The sequence below is a fragment of the Lepisosteus platostomus genome, chromosome 9, assembly GCF_059453375.1.
Source record: "Lepisosteus platostomus isolate fLepPlt1 chromosome 9, fLepPlt1.hap1, whole genome shotgun sequence".
NCBI lineage: Eukaryota > Metazoa > Chordata > Actinopteri > Semionotiformes > Lepisosteidae > Lepisosteus > Lepisosteus platostomus.
The window spans coordinates 14,850,205-14,872,602 of NC_142619.1; positions in this window are offsets into that span (position 1 = coordinate 14,850,205).

Sequence of the window (22,398 nt, forward strand, 5' to 3'; positions counted from 1 at the left end):
GATCTGAGTCAGTGGGCTCTTCTGAGCCTAGCAGTTACATTGGAATTCAACAGGCTGAGAAAACGCGTTTATTTCGGGCTGAAAAACACGTTTTGAAAAGTCTGCTGCTCCTGGCTCATAAGTTACATGGGGGTTACCAATCTTGCAGAAACATGTTTATTTATGCTGAAAAATACGTTTTGACACTTTCGGCACACTGGGGTTAAGATCTGAGTCAGTGGGCTCTTCTGAGCCTAGCAGTTACATGGGGATTCAACAGGCTGAGAAAACGCGTATATTTCGGGCTGAAAACACGTTTTGAAAAGTCTGCTGCTCCTGCCCCATAAGTTACATGGGGGTGACCAAACTTGCAGAAACATGTTTATTTCTGCTGAAAAATACGTTTTGACACTTTCTGCACACTGGGGTTAAGATCTGAGTCAGTGGGCTCTTCTGAGCCTAGCAGTTACATTGGGATTCAAAAAGGCTGAGAAAACGCGTTTATTTCGGGCTGAAAAACACGTTTTGAAAAGTCTGCTGCTCCTGCCCCATAAGTTACATGGGGGTGACCAAACTTGCAGAAACATGTTTATTTCTGCTGAAAAACACGTTTTGACACTTTCCGCACACTGGGGTTAAGATCTGAGTCAGTGGGCTCTTCTGAGCCTAGCAGTTACATTGGGATTCAACAGGATGAGAAAACGTGTTTATTTCGGGCTGAAAAACACATTTTGAAAATTCTGCTGCTCCTGCCCCATAAGTTACATGGGGGTGACCAAGCTTGCAGAAACATCTTTATTTCTGCTGAAAAACACGTTTTGACACTTTCTGCACACTGGGGTTAAGATCTGAGTCAGTGGGCTCTTCTGAGCCTAACAGTTACATGGGGATTCAACAGGCTGAGAAAACGCGTATATTTCGGGCTGAAAACACGTTTTGAAAAGTCTGCTGCTCCTGCCCCATAAGTTACATGGGGGTGACCAAAAATGCAGAAACATGTTTATTTCTGCTGAAAAATACGTTTTGACACTTTCTGCACACTGGGGTTAAGATCTGAGTCAGTCGGCTCTTCTGAGCCTAAGAGTTACATGGGGATTCAACAGGCTGAGAAAACGCGTATATTTCGGGCTGAAAACACGTTTTGAAAAGTCTGCTGCTCCTGGCTCATGAGTTACATGGGGGTGACCAAACTTGCAGAAACATGTTTATTTCTGCTGAAAAACACGTTTTGACACTTTCTGCACACTGGGGTTAAGATTTGAGTCAGTGGGCTCTTCTGAGCCTAACAGTTACATTGGGATTCAACAGGCTGAGAAAACGCGTTTATTTCGGACTGAAAAACACGTTTTGAAAACTCTGCTGCTCCTGCCCCATAAGTTACATGGGGGTGACCAACTTGCAGAAACATGTTTATTTCTGCTGAAAAACACGTTTTGACACTTTCTGCACACTGGGGTTAAGATCTGAGTCAGTCGGCTCTTCTGAGCCTAACAGTTACATGGGGATTCAACAGGCTGAGAAAACGCGTATATTTCGGGCTGAAAACACGTTTTGAAAAGTCTGCTGCTCCTGCCCCATAAGTTACATGGGGGTGACCAAACTTCAGAAACATGTTTATTTCTGCTGAAAAATAAATTTTGACACTTTCTGCACACTGGGGTTAAGATTTGAGTCAGTGGGCACTTCTGAGCCTAACAGTTACATGGGGATTCAACAGGCTGAGAAAACGCGTATATTTCGGGCTGAAAACACGTTTTAAAAAGTCTGCTGCTCCTGCCCCATTAGTTACATGGGGGTGACCAAAATTGCAGAAACATGTTTATTTCTGCTGAAAAACACGTTTTGACACTTTCTGCACACTGGGGTTAAGATCTGAGTCAGTGGGCTCTTCTGAGCCTAACAGTTACATGGGGATGCAACAGGCTGAGAAAACGCGTATATTTCGGGCTGAAAACACGTTTTGAAAAGTCTGCTGCTACTGCCCCATTAGTTACATGGGGGTGACCAAAATTGCAGAACCATGTTTATTTCTGCTGGAAAACACGTTTTGTCACTTTCTGCACACTGGGGTTAAGATCTGAGTCAGTCGGCTCTTCTGAGCCTAGCAGTTACATTGGGATTCAAAAGGCTGAGAAAACGCGTTTATTTCGGGCTGAAAAACACATTTTGAAAAGTCTGCTGCTCCTGCCCCATAAGTTACATGGGGGTGACCAATCTTGCAGAAACATGTTTATTTATGCTGAAAAATACGTTTTGACACTTTCTGCACACTGGGGTTAAGATCTGAGTCAGTGGGCTCTTCTGAGCCTAGCAGTTACATTGGGATTCAACAGGATGAGAAAACGTGTTTATTTCGGGCTGAAAAACACGTTTTGAAAATTCTGCTGCTCCTGCCCCATAAGTTACATGGGGGTGACCAAGCTTGCAGAAACATCTTTATTTCTGCTGAAAAACACGTTTTGACACTTTCTGCACACTGGGGTTAAGATCTGAGTCAGTGGGCTCTTCTGAGGCTAACAGTTACATGGGGATTCAACAGGCTGAGAAAACGCGTATATTTCGGGCTGAAAACACGTTTTGAAAAGTCTGCTGCTCCTGCCCCATAAGTTACATGGAGGTGACCAAACTTGCAGAAACATGTATATTTCTGCTGAAAAATACGTTTTGACACTTTCTGCACACTGGGGTTAAGATCTGAGTCAGTGGGCTCTTCTGAGCCTAGCAGTTACATTGGGATTCAAAAAGGCTGAGAAAACGCGTTTATTTCGGGCTGAAAAACACGTTTTGAAAAGTCTGCTGCTCCTGCCCCATAAGTTACATGGGGGTGACCAAACTTGCAGAAACATGTTTATTTCTGCTGAAAAATACGTTTTGACACTTTCTGCACACTGGGGTTAAGATCTGAGTCAGTGGGCTCTTCTGAGCCTAGCAGTTACATTGGGATTCAAAAAGGCTGAGAAAACGCGTTTATTTCGGGCTGAAAAACACGTTTTGAAAAGTCTGCTGCTCCTGCCCCATAAGTTACATGGGGGTGACCAAACTTGCAGAAACATGTTTATTTCTGCTGAAAAACACGTTTTGACACTTTCCGCACACTGGGGTTAAGATCTGAGTCAGTGGGCTCTTCTGAGCCTAGCAGTTACATTGGAATTCAACAGGCTGAGAAAACGCGTTTATTTCGGGCTGAAAAACACGTTTTGAAAAGTCTGCTGCTCCTGGCTCATAAGTTACATCGGGTGACCAATCTTGCAGAAACATGTTTATTTATGCTGAAAAATACGTTTTGACACTTTCTGCACACTGGGGTTAAGATCTGAGTCAGTGGGCTCTTCTGAGCCTAGCAGTTACATTGGGATTCAACAGGATGAGAAAACGTGTTTATTTCGGGCTGAAAAACACATTTTGAAAATTCTGCTGCTCCTGCCCCATAAGTTACATGGGGGTGACCAAGCTTGCAGAAACATCTTTATTTCTGCTGAAAAACACGTTTTGACACTTTCTGCACACTGGGGTTAAGATCTGAGTCAGTGGGCTCTTCTGAGCCTAACAGTTACATGGGGATTCAACAGGCTGAGAAAACGCGTATATTTCGGGCTGAAAACACGTTTTGAAAAGTCTGCTGCTCCTGCCCCATAAGTTACATGGGGGTGACCAAAAATGCAGAAACATGTTTATTTCTGCTGAAAAATACGTTTTGACACTTTCTGCACACTGGGGTTAAGATCTGAGTCAGTCGGCTCTTCTGAGCCTAACAGTTACATGGGGATTCAACAGGCTGAGAAAACGCGTATATTTCGGGCTGAAAACACGTTTTGAAAAGTCTGCTGCTCCTGCCCCATAAGTTACATGGGGGTGACCAAAAATGCAGAAACATGTTTATTTCTGCTGAAAAATACGTTTTGACACTTTCTGCACACTGGGGTTAAGATCTGAGTCAGTCGGCTCTTCTGAGCCTAAGAGTTACATGGGGATTCAACAGGCTGAGAAAACGCGTATATTTCGGGCTGAAAACACGTTTTGAAAAGTCTGCTGCTCCTGGCTCATGAGTTACATGGGGGTGACCAAACTTGCAGAAACATGTTTATTTCTGCTGAAAAACACGTTTTGACACTTTCTGCACACTGGGGTTAAGATTTGAGTCAGTGGGCTCTTCTGAGCCTAACAGTTACATTGGGATTCAACAGGCTGAGAAAACGCGTTTATTTCGGACTGAAAAACACGTTTTGAAAACTCTGCTGCTCCTGCCCCATAAGTTACATGGGGGTGACCAACTTGCAGAAACATGTTTATTTCTGCTGAAAAACACGTTTTGACACTTTCTGCACACTGGGGTTAAGATCTGAGTCAGTCGGCTCTTCTGAGCCTAACAGTTACATGGGGATTCAACAGGCTGAGAAAACGCGTATATTTCGGGCTGAAAACACGTTTTGAAAAGTCTGCTGCTCCTGCCCCATAAGTTACATGGGGGTGACCAAACTTCAGAAACATGTTTATTTCTGCTGAAAAATAAATTTTGACACTTTCTGCACACTGGGGTTAAGATTTGAGTCAGTGGGCACTTCTGAGCCTAACAGTTACATGGGGATTCAACAGGCTGAGAAAACGCGTATATTTCGGGCTGAAAACACGTTTTAAAAAGTCTGCTGCTCCTGCCCCATTAGTTACATGGGGGTGACCAAAATTGCAGAAACATGTTTATTTCTGCTGAAAAACACGTTTTGACACTTTCTGCACACTGGGGTTAAGATCTGAGTCAGTGGGCTCTTCTGAGCCTAACAGTTACATGGGGATGCAACAGGCTGAGAAAACGCGTATATTTCGGGCTGAAAACACGTTTTGAAAAGTCTGCTGCTACTGCCCCATTAGTTACATGGGGGTGACCAAAATTGCAGAACCATGTTTATTTCTGCTGGAAAACACGTTTTGTCACTTTCTGCACACTGGGGTTAAGATCTGAGTCAGTCGGCTCTTCTGAGCCTAGCAGTTACATTGGGATTCAAAAGGCTGAGAAAACGCGTTTATTTCGGGCTGAAAAACACATTTTGAAAAGTCTGCTGCTCCTGCCCCATAAGTTACATGGGGGTGACCAATCTTGCAGAAACATGTTTATTTATGCTGAAAAATACGTTTTGACACTTTCTGCACACTGGGGTTAAGATCTGAGTCAGTGGGCTCTTCTGAGCCTAGCAGTTACATTGGGATTCAACAGGATGAGAAAACGTGTTTATTTCGGGCTGAAAAACACGTTTTGAAAATTCTGCTGCTCCTGCCCCATAAGTTACATGGGGGTGACCAAGCTTGCAGAAACATCTTTATTTCTGCTGAAAAACACGTTTTGACACTTTCTGCACACTGGGGTTAAGATCTGAGTCAGTGGGCTCTTCTGAGGCTAACAGTTACATGGGGATTCAACAGGCTGAGAAAACGCGTATATTTCGGGCTGAAAACACGTTTTGAAAAGTCTGCTGCTCCTGCCCCATAAGTTACATGGGGGTGACCAAACTTGCAGAAACATGTTTATTTCTGCTGAAAAATACGTTTTGACACTTTCTGCACACTGGGGTTAAGATCTGAGTCAGTGGGCTCTTCTGAGCCTAGCAGTTACATTGGGATTCAAAAAGGCTGAGAAAACGCGTTTATTTCGGGCTGAAAAACACGTTTTGAAAAGTCTGCTGCTCCTGCCCCATAAGTTACATGGGGGTGACCAAACTTGCAGAAACATGTTTATTTCTGCTGAAAAATACGTTTTGACACTTTCTGCACACTGGGGTTAAGATCTGAGTCAGTGGGCTCTTCTGAGCCTAGCAGTTACATTGGGATTCAAAAAGGCTGAGAAAACGCGTTTATTTCGGGCTGAAAAACACGTTTTGAAAAGTCTGCTGCTCCTGCCCCATAAGTTACATGGGGGTGACCAAACTTGCAGAAACATGTTTATTTCTGCTGAAAAACACGTTTTGACACTTTCCGCACACTGGGGTTAAGATCTGAGTCAGTGGGCTCTTCTGAGCCTAGCAGTTACATTGGAATTCAACAGGCTGAGAAAACGCGTTTATTTCGGGCTGAAAAACACGTTTTGAAAAGTCTGCTGCTCCTGGCTCATAAGTTACATCGGGTGACCAATCTTGCAGAAACATGTTTATTTATGCTGAAAAATACGTTTTGACACTTTCTGCACACTGGGGTTAAGATCTGAGTCAGTGGGCTCTTCTGAGCCTAGCAGTTACATTGGGATTCAACAGGATGAGAAAACGTGTTTATTTCGGGCTGAAAAACACATTTTGAAAATTCTGCTGCTCCTGCCCCATAAGTTACATGGGGGTGACCAAGCTTGCAGAAACATCTTTATTTCTGCTGAAAAACACGTTTTGACACTTTCTGCACACTGGGGTTAAGATCTGAGTCAGTGGGCTCTTCTGAGCCTAACAGTTACATGGGGATTCAACAGGCTGAGAAAACGCGTATATTTCGGGCTGAAAACACGTTTTGAAAAGTCTGCTGCTCCTGCCCCATAAGTTACATGGGGGTGACCAAAAATGCAGAAACATGTTTATTTCTGCTGAAAAATACGTTTTGACACTTTCTGCACACTGGGGTTAAGATCTGAGTCAGTCGGCTCTTCTGAGCCTAACAGTTACATGGGGATTCAACAGGCTGAGAAAACGCGTATATTTCGGGCTGAAAACACGTTTTGAAAAGTCTGCTGCTCCTGCCCCATAAGTTACATGGGGGTGACCAAACTTCAGAAACATGTTTATTTCTGCTGAAAAATAAATTTTGACACTTTCTGCACACTGGGGTTAAGATTTGAGTCAGTGGGCACTTCTGAGCCTAACAGTTACATGGGGATTCAACAGGCTGAGAAAACGCGTATATTTCGGGCTGAAAACACGTTTTAAAAAGTCTGCTGCTCCTGCCCCATTAGTTACATGGGGGTGACCAAAATTGCAGAAACATGTTTATTTCTGCTGAAAAACACGTTTTGACACTTTCTGCACACTGGGGTTAAGATCTGAGTCAGTGGGCTCTTCTGAGCCTAACAGTTACATGGGGATTCAACAGGCTGAGAAAACGCGTATATTTCGGGCTGAAAACACGTTTTGAAAAGTCTGCTGCTCCTGCCCCATAAGTTACATGGGGGTGACCAAAAATGCAGAAACATGTTTATTTCTGCTGAAAAATACGTTTTGACACTTTCTGCACACTGGGGTTAAGATCTGAGTCAGTCGGCTCTTCTGAGCCTAACAGTTACATGGGGATTCAACAGGCTGAGAAAACGCGTATATTTCGGGCTGAAAACACGTTTTGAAAAGTCTGCTGCTCCTGGCTCATGAGTTACATGGGGGTGACCAAACTTGCAGAAACATGTTTATTTCTGCTGAAAAACACGTTTTGACACTTTCTGCACACTGGGGTTAAGATTTGAGTCAGTGGGCTCTTCTGAGCCTAACAGTTACATTGGGATTCAACAGGCTGAGAAAACGCGTTTATTTCGGACTGAAAAACACGTTTTGAAAACTCTGCTGCTCCTGCCCCATAAGTTACATGGGGGTGACCAACTTGCAGAAACATGTTTATTTCTGCTGAAAAACACGTTTTGACACTTTCTGCACACTGGGGTTAAGATCTGAGTCAGTCGGCTCTTCTGAGCCTAACAGTTACATGGGGATTCAACAGGCTGAGAAAACGCGTATATTTCGGGCTGAAAACACGTTTTGAAAAGTCTGCTGCTCCTGCCCCATAAGTTACATGGGGGTGACCAAACTTCAGAAACATGTTTATTTCTGCTGAAAAATAAATTTTGACACTTTCTGCACACTGGGGTTAAGATTTGAGTCAGTGGGCACTTCTGAGCCTAACAGTTACATGGGGATTCAACAGGCTGAGAAAACGCGTATATTTCGGGCTGAAAACACGTTTTAAAAAGTCTGCTGCTCCTGCCCCATTAGTTACATGGGGGTGACCAAAATTGCAGAACCATGTTTATTTCTGCTGGAAAACACGTTTTGTCACTTTCTGCACACTGGGGTTAAGATCTGAGTCAGTCGGCTCTTCTGAGCCTAGCAGTTACATTGGGATTCAAAAGGCTGAGAAAACGCGTTTATTTCGGTCTGAAAAACACATTTTGAAAAGTCTGCTGCTCCTGCCCCATAAGTTACATGGGGGTGACCAATCTTGCAGAAACATGTTTATTTCTGCTGAAAAATACGTTTTGACACTTTCTGCACACTGGGGTTAAGATCTGAGTCAGTGGGCTCTTCTGAGCCTAGCAGTTACATTGGGATTCAACAGGATGAGAAAACGTGTTTATTTCGGGCTGAAAAACACGTTTTGAAAATTCTGCTGCTCCTGCCCCATAAGTTACATGGGGGTGACCAAGCTTGCAGAAACATCTTTATTTCTGCTGAAAAACACGTTTTGACACTTTCTGCACACTGGGGTTAAGATCTGAGTCAGTGGGCTCTTCTGAGGCTAACAGTTACATGGGGATTCAACAGGCTGAGAAAACGCGTATATTTCGGGCTGAAAACACGTTTTGAAAAGTCTGCTGCTCCTGCCCCATAAGTTACATGGGGGTGACCAAACTTCAGAAACATGTTTATTTCTGCTGAAAAATACATTTTGACACTTTCTGCACACTGGGGTTAAGATCTGAGTCAGTGTGCTCTTCTGAGCCTAGCAGTTACATTGGGATTCAAAAGGCTGAGAAAACGCGTTTATTTCGGGCTGAAAAACACGTTTTGAAAAGTCTGCTGCTCCTGCCCCATAAGTTACATGGGGGTGACCAAACTTGCAGAAACATGTTTATTTCTGCTGAAAAATACGTTTTGACACTTTCTGCACACTGGGGTTAAGATCTGAGTCAGTGGGCTCTTCTGAGCCTAGCAGTTACATTGGGATTCAAAAAGGCTGAGAAAACGCTTTTATTTCGGGCTGAAAAACACGTTTTGAAAAGTCTGCTGCTCCTGCCCCATAAGTTACATGGGGGTGACCAAACTTGCAGAAACATATTTATTTCTGCTGAAAAACACGTTTTGACACTTTCCGCACACTGGGGTTAAGATCTGAGTCAGTGGGCTCTTCTGAGCCTAGCAGTTACATTGGAATTCAACAGGCTGAGAAAACGCGTTTATTTCGGGCTAAAAAACACGTTTTGAAAAGTCTGCTGCTCCTGCCCCATAAGTTACATGCGGGTGACCAAGCTTGCAGAAATATCTTTATTTCTGCTGAAAAACACGTTTTGACACTTTCTGCACACTGGGGTTAAGATCTGAGTCAGTCGGCTCTTCTGAGCCTAACAGTTACATGGGGATTCAACAGGCTGAGAAAACGCGTATATTTCGGGCTGAAAACACGTTTTGAAAAGTCTGCTGCTCCTGCCCCATAAGTTACATGGGGGTGACCAAACTTGCAGAAACATGTTTATTTCTGCTGAAAAACACGTTTTGACACTTTCTGCACACTGGGGTTAAGATCTGAGTCAGTCGGCTCTTCTGAGCCTAACAGTTACATGGGGATTCAACAGGCTGAGAAAACGCGTATATTTCGGGCTGAAAACACGTTTTGAAAAGTCTGCTGCTCCTGCCCCATAAGTTACATGGGGGTGACCAAACTTGCAGAAACATGTTTATTTCTGCTGAAAAATACGTTTTGACACTTTCTGCACACTGGGGTTAAGATCTGAGTCAGTGGGCTCTTCTGAGCCTAGCAGTTACATTGGGATTCAAAAAGGCTGAGAAAACGCGTTTATTTCGGGCTGAAAAACACGTTTTGAAAACTCTGCTGCTCCTGCCCCATAAGTTACATGGGGGTGACCAAACTTGCAGAAACATGTTTATTTCTGCTGAAAAACACGTTTTGACACTTTCCGCACACTGGGGTTAAGATCTGAGTCAGTGGGCTCTTCTGAGCCTAGCAGTTACATTGGAATTCAACAGGCTGAGAAAACGCGTTTATTTCGGGCTGAAAAACACGTTTTGAAAAGTCTGCTGCTCCTGGCTCATAAGTTACATCGGGTGACCAATCTTGCAGAAACATGTTTATTTATGCTGAAAAATACGTTTTGACACTTTCTGCACACTGGGGTTAAGATCTGAGTCAGTGGGCTCTTCTGAGCCTAGCAGTTACATTGGGATTCAACAGGATGAGAAAACGTGTTTATTTCGGGCTGAAAAACACGTTTTGAAAAGTCTGCTGCTCCTGCCCCATAAGTTACATGGGGGTGACCAAGCTTGCAGAAACATCTTTATTTCTGCTGAAAAACACGTTTTGACACTTTCCGCACACTGGGGTTAAGATCTGAGTCAGTGGGCTCTTCTGAGCCTAGCAGTTACATTGGAATTCAACAGGCTGAGAAAACGCGTTTATTTCGGGCTGAAAAACACGTTTTAAAAAGTCTGCTGCTCCTGCCCCATTAGTTACATGGGGGTGACCAAAATTGCAGAAACATGTTTATTTCTGCTGAAAAACACGTTTTGACACTTTCTGCACACTGGGGTTAAGATCTGAGTCAGTGGGCTCTTCTGAGCCTAACAGTTACATGGGGATTCAACAGGCTGAGAAAACGCGTATATTTCGGGCTGAAAACACGTTTTGAAAAGTCTGCTGCTCCTGCCCCATAAGTTACATGGGGGTGACCAAACTTGCAGAAACATGTTTATTTCTGCTGAAAAATACGTTTTGACACTTTCTGCACACTGGGGTTAAGATCTGAGTCAGTGGGCTCTTCTGAGCCTAGCAGTTACATTGGGATTCAAAAAGGCTGAGAAGACGCGTTTATTTCGGGCTGAAAAACACGTTTTGAAAACTCTGCTGCTCCTGCCCCATAAGTTACATGGGGGTGACCAAACTTGCAGAAACATTTTTATTTCTGCTGAAAAACACGTTTTGACACTTTCCGCACACTGGTGTTAAGGTCTGAGTCAGTGGGCTCTTCTGAGCCTAGCAGTTACATTGGAATTCAACAGGCTGAGAAAACGCGTTTATTTCGGGCTGAAAAACAAGTTTTGAAAAGTCTGCTGCTCCTGGCTCATAAGTTACATGGGGGTGACCAAACTTGCAGAAACATGTTTATTTCTGCTGAAAAACACGTTTTGACACTTTCTGCACACTGGGGTTAAGATCTGAGTCAGTGGGCTCTTCTGAGCCTAACAGTTACATGGGGATTCAACAGGCTGAGAAAACGCGTATATTTCGGGCTGAAAACACGTTTTGAAAAGTCTGCTGCTCCTGCCCCATAAGTTACATGGGGGTGACCAAACTTGCAGAAACATGTTTATTTCTGCTGAAAAACACGTTTTGACACTTTCCGCACACTGGGGTTAAGATCTGAGTCAGTGGGCTCTTCTGAGCCTAGCAGTTACATTGGAATTCAACAGGCTGAGAAAACGCGTTTATTTCGGGCTGAAAAACACGTTTTGAAAAGTCTGCTGCTCCTGGCTCATAAGTTACATCGGGTGACCAATCTTGCAGAAACATGTTTATTTATGCTGAAAAATACGTTTTGACACTTTCTGCACACTGGGGTTAAGATCTGAGTCAGTGGGCTCTTCTGAGCCTAGCAGTTACATTGGGATTCAACAGGATGAGAAAACGTGTTTATTTCGGGCTGAAAAACACGTTTTGAAAAGTCTGCTGCTCCTGCCCCATAAGTTACATGGGGGTGACCAAGCTTGCAGAAACATCTTTATTTCTGCTGAAAAACACGTTTTGACACTTTCCGCACACTGGGGTTAAGATCTGAGTCAGTGGGCTCTTCTGAGCCTAGCAGTTACATTGGAATTCAACAGGCTGAGAAAACGCGTTTATTTCGGGCTGAAAAACACGTTTTAAAAAGTCTGCTGCTCCTGCCCCATTAGTTACATGGGGGTGACCAAAATTGCAGAAACATGTTTATTTCTGCTGAAAAACACGTTTTGACACTTTCTGCACACTGGGGTTAAGATCTGAGTCAGTGGGCTCTTCTGAGCCTAACAGTTACATGGGGATTCAACAGGCTGAGAAAACGCGTATATTTCGGGCTGAAAACACGTTTTGAAAAGTCTGCTGCTCCTGCCCCATAAGTTACATGGGGGTGACCAAACTTGCAGAAACATGTTTATTTCTGCTGAAAAATACGTTTTGACACTTTCTGCACACTGGGGTTAAGATCTGAGTCAGTGGGCTCTTCTGAGCCTAGCAGTTACATTGGGATTCAAAAAGGCTGAGAAAACGCGTTTATTTCGGGCTGAAAAACACGTTTTGAAAACTCTGCTGCTCCTGCCCCATAAGTTACATGGGGGTGACCAAACTTGCAGAAACATGTTTATTTCTGCTGAAAAACACGTTTTGACACTTTCCGCACACTGGTGTTAAGATCTGAGTCAGTGGGCTCTTCTGAGCCTAGCAGTTACATTGGAATTCAACAGGCTGAGAAAACGCGTTTATTTCGGGCTGAAAAACAAGTTTTGAAAAGTCTGCTGCTCCTGGCTCATAAGTTACATGGGGGTGACCAAACTTGCAGAAACATGTTTATTTCTGCTGAAAAACACGTTTTGACACTTTCTGCACACTGGGGTTAAGATCTGAGTCAGTGGGCTCTTCTGAGCCTAACAGTTACATGGGGATTCAACAGGCTGAGAAAACGCGTATATTTCGGGCTGAAAACACGTTTTGAAAAGTCTGCTGCTCCTGCCCCATAAGTTACATGGGGGTGACCAAACTTGCAGAAACATGTTTATTTCTGCTGAAAAACACGTTTTGACACTTTCTGCACACTGGGGTTATGATCTGAGTCAGTGGGCTCTTCTGAGCCTAACAGTTACATGGGGATTCAACAGGCTGAGAAAACGCGTATATTTCGGGCTGAAAACACGTTTTGAAAAGTCTGCTGCTCCTGCCCCATAAGTTACATGGGGGTGACCAAACTTCAGAAACATGTTTATTTCTGCTGAAAAATACGTTTTGACACTTTCTGCACACTGGGGTTAAGATCTGAGTCAGTGTGCTCTTCTGAGCCTAGCAGTTACATTGGGATTCAACAGGATGAGAAAACGTGTTTATTTCGGGCTGAAAAACACGTTTTGAAAAGTCTGCTGCTCCTGCCCCATAAGTTACATGGGGGTGACCAAGCTTGCAGAAACATCTTTATTTCTGCTGAAAAACACGTTTTGACACTTTCCGCACACTGGGGTTAAGATCTGAGTCAGTGGGCTCTTCTGAGCCTAGCAGTTACATTGGAATTCAACAGGCTGAGAAAACGCGTTTATTTCGGGCTGAAAAACACGTTTTAAAAAGTCTGCTGCTCCTGCCCCATTAGTTACATGGGGGTGACAAAAATTGCAGAAACATGTTTATTTCTGCTGAAAAACACGTTTTGACACTTTCTGCACACTGGGGTTAAGATCTGAGTCAGTGGGCTCTTCTGAGCCTAACAGTTACATGGGGATTCAACAGGCTGAGAAAACGCGTATATTTCGGGCTGAAAACACGTTTTGAAAAGTCTGCTGCTCCTGCCCCATAAGTTACATGGGGGTGACCAAACTTCAGAAACATGTTTATTTCTGCTGAAAAATACGTTTTGACACTTTCTGCACACTGGGGTTAAGATCTGAGTCAGTGTGCTCTTCTGAGCCTAGCAGTTACATTGGGATTCAAAAGGCTGAGAAAACGCGTTTATTTCGGGCTGAAAAACACGTTTTGAAAACTCAGCTGCTCCTGCCCCATAAGTTACATGGGGGTGACCAAGCTTGCAGAAACATCTTTATTTCTGCTGAAAAACACGTTTTGACACTTTCCGCACACTGGGGTTAAGATCTGAGTCAGTGGGCTCTTCTGAGCCTAGCAGTTACATTGGAATTCAACAGGCTGAGAAAACGCGTATATTTCGGGCTGAAAAACACGTTTTGAAAAGTGTGCTGCTCCTGGCTCATAAGTTACATGGCGGTGACCAAACTTGCAGAAACATGTTTATTTCTGCTGAAAAACACGTTTTGACACTTTCTGCACACTGGGGTTAAGATCTGAGTCAGTGGGCTCTTCTGAGCCTAACAGTTACATGGGGATTCAACAGGCTGAGAAAACGCGTATATTTCGGGCTGAAAACACGTTTTGAAAAGTCTGCTGCTCCTGCCCCATAAGTTACATGGGGGTGACCAAACTTGCAGAAACATGTTTATTTCTGCTGAAAAATACGTTTTGACACTTTCTGCACACTGGGGTTAAGATCTGAGTCAGTGGGCTCTTCTGAGCCTAGCAGTTACATTGGGATTCAACAGGATGAGAAAACGTGTTTATTTCGGGCTGAAAAACACATTTTGAAAATTCTGCTGCTCCTGCCCCATAAGTTACATGGGGGTGACCAAGCTTTCAGAAACATCTTTATTTCTGCTGAAAAACACGTTTTGACACTTTCTGCACACTGGGGTTAAGATCAGGATGAGAAAACGCGTATATTTCGGGCTGAAAACACGTTTTGAAAAGTCTGCTGCTCCTGCCCCATAAGTTACATGGGGGTGACCAAACTTCAGAAACATGTTTATTTCTGCTGAAAAATAAATTTTGACACTTTCTGCACACTGGGGTTAAGATTTGAGTCAGTGGGCACTTCTGAGCCTAACAGTTACATGGGGATTCAACAGGCTGAGAAAACGCGTATATTTCGGGCTGAAAACACGTTTTGAAAAGTCTGCTGCTCCTGCACCATTAGATACATGGGGGTGACCAAAATTGCAGAAACATGTTTATTTCTGCTGAAAAACACGTTTTGACACTTTCTGCACACTGGGGTTAAGATCTGAGTCAGTGGGCTCTTCTGAGCCTAACAGTTACATGGGGATTCAACAGGCTGAGAAAACGCGTATATTTCGGGCTGAAAACACGTTTTGAAAAGTCTGCTGCTCCTGCCCCATTAGTTACATGGGGGTGACCAAAATTGCAGAACCATGTTTATTTCTGCTGGAAAACACGTTTTGTCACTTTCTGCACACTGGGGTTAAGATCTGAGTCAGTCGGCTCTTCTGAGCCTAGCAGTTACATTGGGATTCAAAAGGCTGAGAAAACGCGTTTATTTCGGGCTGAAAAACACATTTTGAAAAGTCTGCTGCTCCTGCCCCATAAGTTACATGGGGGTGACCAATCTTGCAGAAACATGTTTATTTATGCTAAAAAATACGTTTTGACACTTTCTGCACACTGGGGTTAAGATCTGAGTCAGTGGGCTCTTCTGAGCCTAGCAGTTACATTGGGATTCAACAGGATGAGAAAACGTGTTTATTTCGGGCTGAAAAACACGTTTTGAAAATTCTGCTGCTCCTGCCCCATAAGTTACATGGGGGTGACCAATCTTGCAGAAACATGTTTATTTATGCTAAAAAATACGTTTTGACACTTTCTGCACACTGGGGTTAAGATCTGAGTCAGTGGGCTCTTCTGAGCCTAACAGTTACATGGGGATTCAACAGGCTGAGAAAACGCGTATATTTCGGGCTGAAAACACGTTTTGAAAAGTCTGCTGCTCCTGCCCCATAAGTTACATGGGGGTGACCAAACTTGCAGAAACATGTTTATTTCTGCTGAAAAATACGTTTTGACACTTTCTGCACACTGGGGTTAAGATCTGAGTCAGTGGGCTCTTCTGAGCCTAGCAGTTACATTGGGATTCAAAAAGGCTGAGAAAACGCGTTTATTTCGGGCTGAAAAACACGTTTTGAAAAGTCTGCTGCTCCTGCCCCATAAGTTACATGGGAGTGACCAAACTTGCAGAAACATGTTTATTTCTGCTGAAAAACACATTTTGACACTTTCCGCACACTGGGGTTAAGATCTGAGTCAGTGGGCTCTTCTGAGCCTAGCAGTTACATTGGAATTCAACAGGCTGAGAAAACGCGTTTATTTCGGGCTGAAAAACACGTTTTGAAAAGTCTGCTGCTCCTGGCTCATAAGTTACATCGGGTGACCAATCTTGCAGAAACATGTTTATTTATGCTGAAAAATACGTTTTGACACTTTCTGCACACTGGGGTTAAGATCTGAGTCAGTGGGCTCTTCTGAGCCTAGCAGTTACATTGGGATTCAACAGGATGAGAAAACGTGTTTATTTCGGGCTGAAAAACACATTTTGAAAATTCTGCTGCTCCTGCCCCATAAGTTACATGGGGGTGACCAAGCTTGCAGAAACATCTTTATTTCTGCTGAAAAACACGTTTTGACACTTTCTGCACACTGGGGTTAAGATCTGAGTCAGTGGGCTCTTCTGAGTCTAACATTTACATGTGGATTCAACAGGCTGAGAAAACGCGTTTATTTCGGGCTGAAAAACACGTTTTGAAAACTCAGCTGCTCCTGCCCCATAAGTTACATGGGGGTGACCAAACTTGCAGAAACATGTTTATTTCTGCTGAAAAACACGTTTTGACACTTTCTGCACACTGGGGTTAAGATCTGAGTCAGTCGGCTCTTCTGAGCCTAACAGTTACATGGGGATTCAACAGGCTGAGAAAACGCGTATATTTCGGGCTGAAAACACGTTTTGAAAAGTCTGCTGCTCCTGCCCCATAAGTTACATGGGGGTGACCAAACTTGCAGAAACATGTTTATTTCTGCTGAAAAACACGTTTTGACACTTTCCGCACACTGGGGTTAAGATCTGAGTCAGTGGGCTCTTCTGAGCCTAGCAGTTACATTGGAATTCAACAGGCTGAGAAAACGCGTTTATTTCGGGCTGAAAAACACGTTTTGAAAAGTCTGCTGCTCCTGGCTCATAAGTTACATGGGGGTTACCAATCTTGCAGAAACATGTTTATTTATGCTGAAAAATACGTTTTGACACTTTCGGCACACTGGGGTTAAGATCTGAGTCAGTGGGCTCTTCTGAGCCTAGCAGTTACATGGGGATTCAACAGGCTGAGAAAACGCGTATATTTCGGGCTGAAAACACGTTTTGAAAAGTCTGCTGCTCCTGCCCCATAAGTTACATGGGGGTGACCAAACTTGCAGAAACATGTTTATTTCTGCTGAAAAATACGTTTTGACACTTTCTGCACACTGGGGTTAAGATCTGAGTCAGTGGGCTCTTCTGAGCCTAGCAGTTACATTGGGATTCAAAAAGGCTGAGAAAACGCGTTTATTTCGGGCTGAAAAACACGTTTTGAAAAGTCTGCTGCTCCTGCCCCATAAGTTACATGGGGGTGACCAAACTTGCAGAAACATGTTTATTTCTGCTGAAAAACACGTTTTGACACTTTCCGCACACTGGGGTTAAGATCTGAGTCAGTGGGCTCTTCTGAGCCTAGCAGTTACATTGGAATTCAACAGGCTGAGAAAACGCGTTTATTTCGGGCTGAAAAACACGTTTTGAAAAGTCTGCTGCTCCTGGCTCATAAGTTACATCGGGTGACCAATCTTGCAGAAACATGTTTATTTATGCTGAAAAATACGTTTTGACACTTTCTGCACACTGGGGTTAAGATCTGAGTCAGTGGGCTCTTCTGAGCCTAGCAGTTACATTGGGATTCAACAGGATGAGAAAACGTGTTTATTTCGGGCTGAAAAACACATTTTGAAAATTCTGCTGCTCCTGCCCCATAAGTTACATGGGGGTGACCAAGCTTGCAGAAACATCTTTATTTCTGCTGAAAAACACGTTTTGACACTTTCTGCACACTGGGGTTAAGATCTGAGTCAGTGGGCTCTTCTGAGCCTAACAGTTACATGGGGATTCAACAGGCTGAGAAAACGCGTATATTTCGGGCTGAAAACACGTTTTGAAAAGTCTGCTGCTCCTGCCCCATAAGTTACATGGGGGTGACCAAAAATGCAGAAACATGTTTATTTCTGCTGAAAAATACGTTTTGACACTTTCTGCACACTGGGGTTAAGATCTGAGTCAGTCGGCTCTTCTGAGCCTAAGAGTTACATGGGGATTCAACAGGCTGAGAAAACGCGTATATTTCGGGCTGAAAACACGTTTTGAAAAGTCTGCTGCTCCTGGCTCATGAGTTACATGGGGGTGACCAAACTTGCAGAAACATGTTTATTTCTGCTGAAAAACACGTTTTGACACTTTCTGCACACTGGGGTTAAGATTTGAGTCAGTGGGCTCTTCTGAGCCTAACAGTTACATTGGGATTCAACAGGCTGAGAAAACGCGTTTATTTCGGACTGAAAAACACGTTTTGAAAACTCTGCTGCTCCTGCCCCATAAGTTACATGGGGGTGACCAACTTGCAGAAACATGTTTATTTCTGCTGAAAAACACGTTTTGACACTTTCTGCACACTGGGGTTAAGATCTGAGTCAGTCGGCTCTTCTGAGCCTAACAGTTACATGGGGATTCAACAGGCTGAGAAAACGCGTATATTTCGGGCTGAAAACACGTTTTGAAAAGTCTGCTGCTCCTGCCCCATAAGTTACATGGGGGTGACCAAACTTCAGAAACATGTTTATTTCTGCTGAAAAATAAATTTTGACACTTTCTGCACACTGGGGTTAAGATTTGAGTCAGTGGGCACTTCTGAGCCTAACAGTTACATGGGGATTCAACAGGCTGAGAAAACGCGTATATTTCGGGCTGAAAACACGTTTTAAAAAGTCTGCTGCTCCTGCCCCATTAGTTACATGGGGGTGACCAAAATTGCAGAAACATGTTTATTTCTGCTGAAAAACACGTTTTGACACTTTCTGCACACTGGGGTTAAGATCTGAGTCAGTGGGCTCTTCTGAGCCTAACAGTTACATGGGGATGCAACAGGCTGAGAAAACGCGTATATTTCGGGCTGAAAACACGTTTTGAAAAGTCTGCTGCTACTGCCCCATTAGTTACATGGGGGTGACCAAAATTGCAGAACCATGTTTATTTCTGCTGGAAAACACGTTTTGTCACTTTCTGCACACTGGGGTTAAGATCTGAGTCAGTCGGCTCTTCTGAGCCTAGCAGTTACATTGGGATTCAAAAGGCTGAGAAAACGCGTTTATTTCGGGCTGAAAAACACATTTTGAAAAGTCTGCTGCTCCTGCCCCATAAGTTACATGGGGGTGACCAATCTTGCAGAAACATGTTTATTTATGCTGAAAAATACGTTTTGACACTTTCTGCACACTGGGGTTAAGATCTGAGTCAGTGGGCTCTTCTGAGCCTAGCAGTTACATTGGGATTCAACAGGATGAGAAAACGTGTTTATTTCGGGCTGAAAAACACGTTTTGAAAATTCTGCTGCTCCTGCCCCATAAGTTACATGGGGGTGACCAAGCTTGCAGAAACATCTTTATTTCTGCTGAAAAACACGTTTTGACACTTTCTGCACACTGGGGTTAAGATCTGAGTCAGTGGGCTCTTCTGAGCCTAGCAGTTACATTGGGATTCAAAAAGGCTGAGAAAACGCGTTTATTTCGGGCTGAAAAACACGTTTTGAAAAGTCTGCTGCTCCTGCCCCATAAGTTACATGGGGGTGACCAAACTTGCAGAAACATGTTTATTTCTGCTGAAAAATACGTTTTGACACTTTCTGCACACTGGGGTTAAGATCTGAGTCAGTGGGCTCTTCTGAGCCTAGCAGTTACATTGGGATTCAAAAAGGCTGAGAAAACGCGTTTATTTCGGGCTGAAAAACACGTTTTGAAAAGTCTGCTGCTCCTGGCTCATAAGTTACATCGGGTGACCAATCTTGCAGAAACATGTTTATTTATGCTGAAAAATACGTTTTGACACTTTCTGCACACTGGGGTTAAGATCTGAGTCAGTGGGCTCTTCTGAGCCTAGCAGTTACATTGGGATTCAACAGGATGAGAAAACGTGTTTATTTCGGGCTGAAAAACACATTTTGAAAATTCTGCTGCTCCTGCCCCATAAGTTACATGGGGGTGACCAAGCTTGCAGAAACATCTTTATTTCTGCTGAAAAACACGTTTTGACACTTTCTGCACACTGGGGTTAAGATCTGAGTCAGTGGGCTCTTCTGAGCCTAACAGTTACATGGGGATTCAACAGGCTGAGAAAACGCGTATATTTCGGGCTGAAAACACGTTTTGAAAAGTCTGCTGCTCCTGCCCCATAAGTTACATGGGGGTGACCAAAAATGCAGAAACATGTTTATTTCTGCTGAAAAATACGTTTTGACACTTTCTGCACACTGGGGTTAAGATCTGAGTCAGTCGGCTCTTCTGAGCCTAACAGTTACATGGGGATTCAACAGGCTGAGAAAACGCGTATATTTCGGGCTGAAAACACGTTTTGAAAAGTCTGCTGCTCCTGGCTCATGAGTTACATGGGGGTGACCAAACTTGCAGAAACATGTTTATTTCTGCTGAAAAACACGTTTTGACACTTTCTGCACACTGGGGTTAAGATTTGAGTCAGTGGGCTCTTCTGAGCCTAACAGTTACATTGGGATTCAACAGGCTGAGAAAACGCGTTTATTTCGGACTGAAAAACACGTTTTGAAAACTCTGCTGCTCCTGCCCCATAAGTTACATGGGGGTGACCAACTTGCAGAAACATGTTTATTTCTGCTGAAAAACACGTTTTGACACTTTCTGCACACTGGGGTTAAGATCTGAGTCAGTCGGCTCTTCTGAGCCTAACAGTTACATGGGGATTCAACAGGCTGAGAAAACGCGTATATTTCGGGCTGAAAACACGTTTTGAAAAGTCTGCTGCTCCTGCCCCATAAGTTACATGGGGGTGACCAAACTTCAGAAACATGTTTATTTCTGCTGAAAAATAAATTTTGACACTTTCTGCACACTGGGGTTAAGATTTGAGTCAGTGGGCACTTCTGAGCCTAGCAGTTACATTGGGATTCAAAAGGCTGAGAAAACGCGTTTATTTCGGGCTGAAAAACACATTTTGAAAAGTGTGCTGCTCCTGCCCCATTAGTTACATGGGGGTGACCAAAATTGCAGAAACATGTTTATTTCTGCTGAAAAACACGTTTTGACACTTTCTGCACACTGGGGTTAAGATCTGAGTCAGTGGGCTCTTCTGAGCCTAGCAGTTACATTGGGATTCAACAGGATGAGAAAACGTGTTTATTTCGGGCTGAAAAACACGTTTTGAAAATTCTGCTGCTCCTGCCCCATAAGTTACATGGGGGTGACCAAGCTTGCAGAAACATCTTTATTTCTGCTGAAAAACACGTTTTGACACTTTCCGCACACTGGGGTTAAGATCTGAGTCAGTGGGCTCTTCTGAGCCTAGCAGTTACATTGGAATTCAACAGGCTGAGAAAACGCGTATATTTCGGGCTGAAAAACACGTTTTGAAAAGTGTGCTGCTCCTGGCTCATAAGTTACATGGCGGTGACCAAACTTGCAGAAACATGTTTATTTCTGCTGAAAAACACGTTTTGACACTTTCTGCACACTGGGGTTAAGATCTGAGTCAGTGGGCTCTTCTGAGCCTAACAGTTACATGGGGATTCAACAGGCTGAGAAAACGCGTATATTTCGGGCTGAAAACACGTTTTGAAAAGTCTGCTGCTCCTGCCCCATAAGTTACATGGGGGTGACCAAACTTGCAGAAACATGTTTATTTCTGCTGAAAAATACGTTTTGACACTTTCTGCACACTGGGGTTAAGATCTGAGTCAGTGGGCTCTTCTGAGCCTAGCAGTTACATTGGGATTCAACAGGATGAGAAAACGTGTTTATTTCGGGCTGAAAAACACATTTTGAAAATTCTGCTGCTCCTGCCCCATAAGTTACATGGGGGTGACCAAGCTTTCAGAAACATCTTTATTTCTGCTGAAAAACACGTTTTGACACTTTCTGCACACTGGGGTTAAGATCAGGATGAGAAAACGCGTATATTTCGGGCTGAAAACACGTTTTGAAAAGTCTGCTGCTCCTGCCCCATAAGTTACATGGGGGTGACCAAACTTCAGAAACATGTTTATTTCTGCTGAAAAATAAATTTTGACACTTTCTGCACACTGGGGTTAAGATTTGAGTCAGTGGGCACTTCTGAGCCTAACAGTTACATGGGGATTCAACAGGCTGAGAAAACGCGTATATTTCGGGCTGAAAACACGTTTTGAAAAGTCTGCTGCTCCTGCAGCATTAGATACATGGGGGTGACCAAAATTGCAGAAACATGTTTATTTCTGCTGAAAAACACGTTTTGACACTTTCTGCACACTGGGGTTAAGATCTGAGTCAGTGGGCTCTTCTGAGCCTAACAGTTACATGGGGATTCAACAGGCTGAGAAAACGCGTATATTTCGGGCTGAAAACACGTTTTGAAAAGTCTGCTGCTCCTGCCCCATTAGTTACATGGGGGTGACCAAAATTGCAGAACCATGTTTATTTCTGCTGGAAAACACGTTTTGTCACTTTCTGCACACTGGGGTTAAGATCTGAGTCAGTCGGCTCTTCTGAGCCTAGCAGTTACATTGGGATTCAAAAGGCTGAGAAAACGCGTTTATTTCGGGCTGAAAAACACATTTTGAA